Below are 8,321 nucleotides of genomic sequence, written 5' to 3'. Positions count from 1 at the left end.
TATATATATATATATATATATATATATATCTAAAAAACGAATGTTAACCAAAAAGGAAAGCGCGATCGGTAATATGAAATAGTAAGCGAAGATCCCAACGTACTACCCTTTCCCGATAATGCAAAAATCTTCGACCGAAACAGTCGTAATAATTATGGGTGTTTACAAATCGCCTCGGAGCGGGGGACGAGAAAAGAGCTCTTATCCTTCATCTGGCATCTCGCGTCGTGTAGTAGTCGGGAGCGCTTTCGTTTGACCGCCAAGCAGTGTGTGTTTGGCTATGGTGAGTGTTGGATGTGCGACGATGGTCGTCCGGTCGGTGTCTGTCGTTTGGCGGGAATTCCGACGAGTTAGTTTGATTGTTTACATATAAACAGACTGTTGTGGGCGTGGCTCTACGAAGAGGAATTTACGCTACGATTTTACGGGATTTTGACCTTCGTGGAAAAGTTTCTTCGGAACATCGGCCATTGGGAAAGTTTTAAGTTGATCTTTCCATTGGACGATTTATTTTTTGCGGTGAGTTTTTTAGTGTTTGTGTTTCACGTTCATTTGGGACATTGTTTGTGTTTTTGTATGTTAATTGCTACGTCATTTTCCCCGAATATGTCACTTACTTTTTCAAATCTTTGTACTTTTGTCATTTGCTGGGTTAGTTTTATTTTATAAAATTGTTGTGTTTTATCAGGGATAAAATAAAAATTACTGTAGTGAACGGCGTCCCGGGTTTTAAATAGTTACGCTATGTGTAAGTTTTAGGCAAATAAAAGGATATATGGGTGTACATTTGCAACTGAAAAGTGTTTTAATAATTTACTGTATGCGAATTACACCGTTAAAATTCGAAATATGAAATTATTTAAAACCCGGGACGCAGTGTTACCATGCGCAAACACCACAGGTGGATGGACAGATGGAAAATAGGTAATGGATTAGATTTTGTCTGTCCATTTCAGACCTTAAGGAAACATTGTTTCTAGGGAAACTGTCCCAACACTATAGAGTTATTCCCTCCCTCCCCTTCCTCCATATACCCTTCCCTCCCTCCATAACCCCTTACCTCCCTCCCTCCATACCCCCTTCCCTCCGCAAGTGCCACGTAGATAATTAGAACGAGTGTGACTGTCCCCACACAAGTTATTCCCTCCCTCCCTCCCTCCATACCCACACCAATCCATCCTCCATACCCAACTCCCATCCCTCCCTCCATACCCACTCCATACCCCCTCCTCATCCCCTCCATACCCCCCCATCCAAGCCCTCCCTTCATACCCCAACCCCCTCCATCCCTCCCTCCCATACCCCCCCCCCCCCCCCCCCCTTACCCCCTTCCATCCATCCCTTCATAACCCATCCACCCCTATACCCTTTCCCTTCCTTCTAATTAATTGTATGTAATAAATTCTGTTATGAAAGTTGTTTTGGAGAACAAAAAGTTTTAACAGTTTATTACGTTTATCTACATTTATAATATGGGCATTAAGCGTTTTTGCGTTTTATTTGTTAAGTTTTTTCTGGAATTTCTTGAGTTAATCTACTTTTTAAAATATTAGTGCAATTGTCTCTTGCTCGGTGATTTTTTGTATCAACTTATGTTAATATGGACATTAAGTCTTTTATTATATTAATTGCTAGGGCATTTTTTTTCCGAATAGAAGTCTCTTGTATTTTGAAATGTTTAGCGTAACCTATTTCTTCTTACTTGGTGTTTTTTTTATATAAGTTTTGTGCTTATATGTTGATTATATACGCGTTTTATTATGTTAATTGTTAAGCCATTTTTTCCCGAATCTTTAAAATCGGTTTAATTTTGAAATGTTAGTGATGTTTTTTTTTTCAAGTTGTTTTTCACCTTGTTAATGTTGGCATTAAGTCGTCTTTGAGTGTGTTAGTAGGATGGGCCATTTTTCCCGAATTTCTTGAGCACATTTTCTTGTTAAAATGTTGGCTTAACGTCTCTCGCATTGTCTTTTGCTATGTCAACGATTTATTCATTGGAAAAACTGTCCTAAACATGGTACCATCCCTCCCTCTCTCTCTCTCTAACCATTTGCTCATTTCAAGACCGTTAACTAGGGATTAGTTCCTCACACGGCCAGTTAATAACTTTTTTATTATTAGAATTTTTAAAAAAAGTTCATTTATGATGCGATATATGTCCATATACGTGTGATATTTACAATACCAGGAGTTAATTTTCACCGCCTTTATAATTAAATCCTGTGTATGTTTTGTTATTTGTTATTATGATAAACTTTGAGCAGAGTATTGAAAACAAACTGGATATATATATATATATATATATATATATATATATATACATATATATATATATATATATATATATATATATATATATACATATATATATAAATATATATATATAATATATATATATATATATATATATATATATATATATATATATATATATATATTATATATATATCTATATCTATATATATATATATATATATATATAATATATATATATACACACACACACACACACACACACACACTATTCTTAATGGATAAAATTTCATGCTTAAACCAACCACCATCCCATTTGTGAGACTGCCCTCTCTCTCTCTCTCTCTCTCTCTCTCTCTCTCTCTCTCTCTCTCTCTCTCTCTCGTCTCTCCTCTCATCCTCTCTCTCTCTCCTCTTTATTGGATTGACGACCCCTCCTGTCTACACTGAAACATTCCCTCTTGAATTTCTGTCAACCTGAGTTCACGATGTCCACAATTTTCTGATATATGAATGTTTATTTTAACGTAGCTTAATGTTTAATTGGACATGTTAGGCTTAGGCCTGTCGTTTGATAGAGAGAGAGAGTTACTGGTATATCCGTTAGCATCTCATTACTTGCATTTTGGAATTTTGACCTTTATACTTTTTATCGTTGGTTAAAAATATTGGTCTTGAGCTCGTAAGGTTCATCGCGCCTCTTTGCAACATCGTTGCCATAGGGTTGTCATAGTGACAGCTTGCTGTCATTTACTGGAATGAGATTAAGCCTTGTCATTCAAGTTGCCTACATAGGAACAGCTGGTTGTCATTTACTAGAATGAATATAGCTCTTGTCATTTAATTTGCCTGCATAGGAACATCTTGCTGACATTTACTGGAATGAATATAACCCTTGTCATTTATGTTGCTGATAATGAAACTGGTTTTGCCCTAAAGTAGCAGTCATTACCAGTTTGCTTGCTGATACAGGAAGAACTTTATTTCATTTGCCATTTGAATGCAATATTTATTAGACAAATGTGCCAAATTTCCCTAAGTAAATGGAATGTGTAAGAGGGTGTTCCCACTAGCTTAGAATGATTGTGGGATTCAGGAATACGGTTTGTTTTCGATAATAACCTTTTAGAAAGAGCGCTTTTAAACTTGACCTCTTAAGCCTGTTACCCTTTATCTGCCTCGTTGTTGAAGAGAGACTCCACTTATTTGAAAAATTGATTAATGAATTAACATAGAAATGTATTGAAAGGCAACGAGAATAGTATATTAGGGTAGTAATGTATTGCTTTCATGAGGTGTTAATGTTCTTAGAAGATGTTCCCTTCTGCCCTTTGTCCAGACACAGTTACTAAAGTGTTTTTAACTCGGGGAGGAAGCTTTTTTTTATACTAATTGTGTTTTGGAGAGGCCTTAATAATCCCTTATTCCTACAGAAAGTATTCGTTACTCCTCGAGGCTTTTGTAAGAAAATGTTAAGTAGAACAAATTTGGGGTCTTTTATAAGATGGAAAAAAAAAAAAAAAAATTTTTTGGTTGTTTTTCATAAGACAAAAAATCTATTTGGGGTCTTCCATAAGACGATAAAAAACATTTTCGGGTCTTTCATAAGACTAAAAACATTTTTGGTGTCTTTCATAAGACGAAAAAACATTTTTGGTGTCTTTCATAAGACTAAAAAACATTTTTGGTGTCTTTCATAAGACGAAAAAAGAAAAAAAATTTTTTTGGGTCTTTCATAAGACGAAAAAACATTTTTTGGGTCTTTCATAAGACTATAAAAAGCATTTTTGGTGTCTTTCGTAAGACGAAAAAAATTTTTTCAGGGTCTTTCGTAAGACGAACAAATATTTTAGGGTTTTTTTCATAAAACATTTTTGGGGTCTTTCATAAGACGAAAAAAACATTTTTTGGGGGTCTTTCAAAGACGTTAAAAAAGTTTTGGATCTTTCTGAAGACGAAAAAACATTTTTGGGTGACATTCTTGGGGTCTTCCATAAGACAAAAAAAAAAAAAAGAGAAAAAAAAATTTGGTCTTTCATAAGACGAAAAAAAACATTTTTTGGGTCTTTCATAAGACGTGAAGCATCAAGCGTCATTCTGTTTTTAGCAGAAAACCTTTATGATGCTTTTATGTGCTTTTAGGCGAAAGCCTATCGGAAGGAGCTTTGTGGTGGGAGTTTGGGTGGGGGGGGATTGGAAGAAAGTGTCTCATGATGCCGGCGTCGTCTCACTGTGTGCGTTTAGGTTTTTTTTTCTTTTTTTTTTTCTGTCTGGGGCTAGGGGGGTGGGGGGTGGCGGCGCCAAGCCACTAAAAAGATACTTTATGGTCTCCGCAAAAGGTCCTTGATCCATCTTGATGGCGCCTTGAGGTCGTATTAAACCCATGAATATATCTATACCCGACGGCGTCGCCGTTGTCGCTCTTCGGATTCTATCTGCAGGTGGGATTGACCCGTTACGTCCTATCGTCTTGTATTCAGGGTTGGCGATTTTTTTGATTAAACAAAAATTGTAAAAAATCTAAAAATCAGTGATTTGATTTTTTTTATTTGGTTTGGTTTTTGGAGGTAACCGTTATCTCCTATCGTCTTGTATTCAGGGTTGGCGATTTTTTTTTATTTAAAAAAATAAATTTAAAAATCAGTTATCTATTTAATTTTTTTATCTATTTGTTTTTTTTTTATTTATTTGGTTTCTGGAGGAACCGTTACGTCATATCGTCTTGTATTTAGGGTTGGCGATTTTTTTTTATAAAAAAAAGAAAATAAAAAATCAGTGATTTGTTTGATTATTTTGAATAATTTTTTTTTATTTATTTGGTTTTTGGAGGAACCGTTATGTTATGTCCTATCGTCTTGTATTAAGGGCTGGTGATTTTAAAGAAATGAATAAAAAGATAAGTGATTTATTTGATTTTTTTTGGTACCATTATTTGGTTTTTTGATTTGTTAATTTTTTTTCAATCCTTTATTCATCAAAATGTATTTTATGACAGAATCACAATTGATTTATCTTTTAGGTTTCCAGTTCTGGCCTAAAGTATGTGCTTGCAAATTTTTTTTTGATCAAAATAAATAGATGCAGCACAGTTTATGCTCAAGTTTTTATTAACCTCCAAACAAGATTTTTCAATTTGTTGGCTTTCTTATTAAAAAAAAGTAAGAAATCATGATTTTTTTAATGAAAAAATCAATGATTTAATCACTTGGTTAAGTCAGTTTGATTTAATCATTGCAAATCCTGCTTGTATTGATATCCTCTTGCAGGTCTTAAGGAGGTTAAATAATTTATATATCTCCTACCGTTGAGTTTACACTCCACTTGACCCTGCATGCTCATATCCCCGCCGAAGTGCCGTCAGTGCACCTCTTGCTGTGCGCTGTAGGCATTACTTAAGGTTCTTTGCAGCGTTCCTTCGGCCCTTAGCTGTGACCCCTTTCATTCCTTTTTACTGTACCTCCTTTCATATTCTCTTTCTTCGTCTTACTTTCCACCATCTTCTAATAGTTGATTCATATTGCAACTGCTGAGAGGTTTTCCTCCTGTTACGCCTTTGAAGCCTGTTTGACGTCGTTGCCAATTTAGTGGAGCTTCACACATACGCCGATGCATTTACTACAAACTGTTTCCATGAATTCTAGTTGTCATAGTAATGCAATAATGATAAAATTGCTCAAATATGTATATAGACTACAAATAGATAAGCTAATTTCACTTCTTTCCACGGTTTTCTGTAAGTCTTATACCCAGTTTGGAGGGTAAACACATACTAATTGGCAACACTGCTGTTTGAGGTCGGTTTCCGTTTCAGTGCTAAATGACCTCGTAGGTTCCAGTGCTCGGTACTCGACCTAAATTCTGTATTCTTGCCCGCAAATTCACAATATTCGCATCAGCTCTTTACAGTAGCCCTTCCATATTTCATATAAACTCGTTGCCAACATCGAGCTATTTCGTACCCTGTCCTTTTTTCCTTCTTTTAGCTGTTCGCAGGGAGAGAAGTTCTAAAATAAAAGCTCCTTTTTATTTAGGAATATACAGCGCACAGCAACGGCAGTTCCTGTATTCGTTTAGTTATTAATTTTGTAATGGGAATAAACTTAAAAAAAATGAAAGTATTTGCGAGACCAATTTCTTTTTGCTGTTCGTAGGAAGAGAAGTTCTTTTTTATGTAGGATATACAGCGCACAGCAACGGCAGTTCCTGTATTCGTTAGTTATATTCATTTTGTAATGGGAATAAACTTAAAAAAAAAATAAATGCATTTGCGAGACAAAGCAAAGAACGTGAGCTCATGGGAAACTTCTAGAACGAACTACACTGTATAATGCCGTAGCTTATCGTGGATCTTCATTCTGAAAAACGCTGTGAATTCTGGATAAAAGGGAAACTGATGTGCAGTGCGGCGTCCGCTAGTAAAGAGGAAAGGAAAATAAGACTCGCGTCCTCCCCAGCTTTAGCAAGAAATTTTATTTGGCATGTGGGGATTTTGCGTGGAAATAATAATGGTTATATGCCATGGAAGCTCCTTTGCATTGGCGGTTTTCAGTTTTGAATTGAAGAAGTAGTCATTTGCGCATGTGTGTTGCTTGTCAAAGAATCTAACAGTTGAATGCTATTACTGTTAATATTTTATTTATTTTTTATTATTTTTTGGGGTCTATCACAGTCCTCCAATTCGACTGGGTGGTATTCATATCGTGGGGTTCTGGGTTGCATCCTGCCTCCTTACGGGTCCATCACTTTTCTTACTATGTGCGCCGTTTCTGGGATCACACTCTTCTGCACGAGTCCTGGAGCTACTTCGGCTTCTAGTTTTTCCAGATTCCTTTTCAGGGATGTTTGGATCGTGCCTAGTGCTCCTATGATTATGGGTACGATTTCCACTGGCATATCCCATATCCTTCTTATTTCTATTTTCAGATCTTGATACTTATCCATTTTTCCCTCTCTTTCTCTTCAACTCTGGTGTCCCATGGTATTGCAACATCAATGAGTGATACTTTCTTCTTCTTCTTCTTCTTCTTCTTATTCAGTAGATGAAACCTATTCATAAGGAACAAGCCCACCAAAGGGTCCACTGACTAGAAATTCAAGCTACCAAAGAATACGTTGTTCATTAGGAAGAAGTAAGCGGAAGCAAAGGGAAATACAGAAAGAAGAGATCCCACTTATTGAAAAATGAACAGAATGAATTAATAGATAAAAAATGTATTAGAATGGAAGGCGAATAGTCCGAGGGTAAGTGGCGTTTCTGTTTTGAAAAGGAGGAAATATTTGGTGAGGGGTCAGTCATGAAAGTAATGAAGAACTTGAAGCCATGATTCTAGCAACTGTGTACGCAAGAACTTTTGAGTGTACCCTGTGGGTTCGCCAATGGGAATTGTTCGTTTTAGTTCATTTACCAGATTATTCTTCGTTTTCTCAGGGTTTATTCGACGTAGGGGGGTAGTGCCCTTATAGTCTTTACGGCCTCTCTTCCAGGGTTCCTATAGCAGATTCCAATAAACCGTGCATTTAATGTCCAGTCCCGTCCCTTACTGCGCTCCTGATTGGCTGTTGATAAGCCAATCACAGGGCTGTAAACTCAGTCTCTCGAGAGTTCACATAGGCAGGATGTATGTTCCACCTCTCCTTAGAAATAAGACTTTCAAACGCATTTCACAGGAGAGGTGGAGCATACATTCTAACCATGTGAACTCCCGAGAGAGACTGAGGAGAGTTTCCAAACCTGTGATTGGCTTATCAACAGCCAATCAGGAGCGTCGTAAGGGACGGGCCCAGACATCAAATGCACGGTTGATGTGAATCTACTATAGCTGCAACCGCTTCAGATCATTTTACTGTACCCCCATTCGTATTATCTTTCTTCCATCTTGCTATCGACCCTCTCCTAACACTTGTTCCACAATGCAACTGCTTTGAGGTTTTCCTCCTGTTACACCTTTCAAACCGGATGACCTCGTAGGTTCCAGTGCTCGGCCTTAGGCCAAAATTCTACATTCTGTTCTAGTAGCTCATAGAATACACACACACACATATACACACACACACACACACACACATAT

General features: G+C 36.8%; 1 long non-coding RNA gene across 1 annotated transcript in view; it reads left to right on the top strand.

Annotated features, from left to right (window-relative positions):
- The first annotated feature begins 271 nt into the window (after positions 1-271).
- Positions 272-8,321, top strand: part of LOC135203499 (uncharacterized) — a 197,747-nt gene continuing 189,697 nt past the window's right edge. Inside the window, exon 1 of the long non-coding RNA XR_010311943.1 lies at positions 272-519. This is a non-coding gene — a long non-coding RNA (uncharacterized LOC135203499). The remainder of the gene's footprint in view (positions 520-8,321) is intronic.

This window comes from Macrobrachium nipponense, chromosome 36 (genome assembly GCF_015104395.2).
Source record: "Macrobrachium nipponense isolate FS-2020 chromosome 36, ASM1510439v2, whole genome shotgun sequence".
Lineage (NCBI taxonomy): Eukaryota > Metazoa > Arthropoda > Malacostraca > Decapoda > Palaemonidae > Macrobrachium > Macrobrachium nipponense.
Note: the sequence above shows the minus strand (reverse complement) of the source record. Positions and strands in the feature narration are given on the sequence as shown.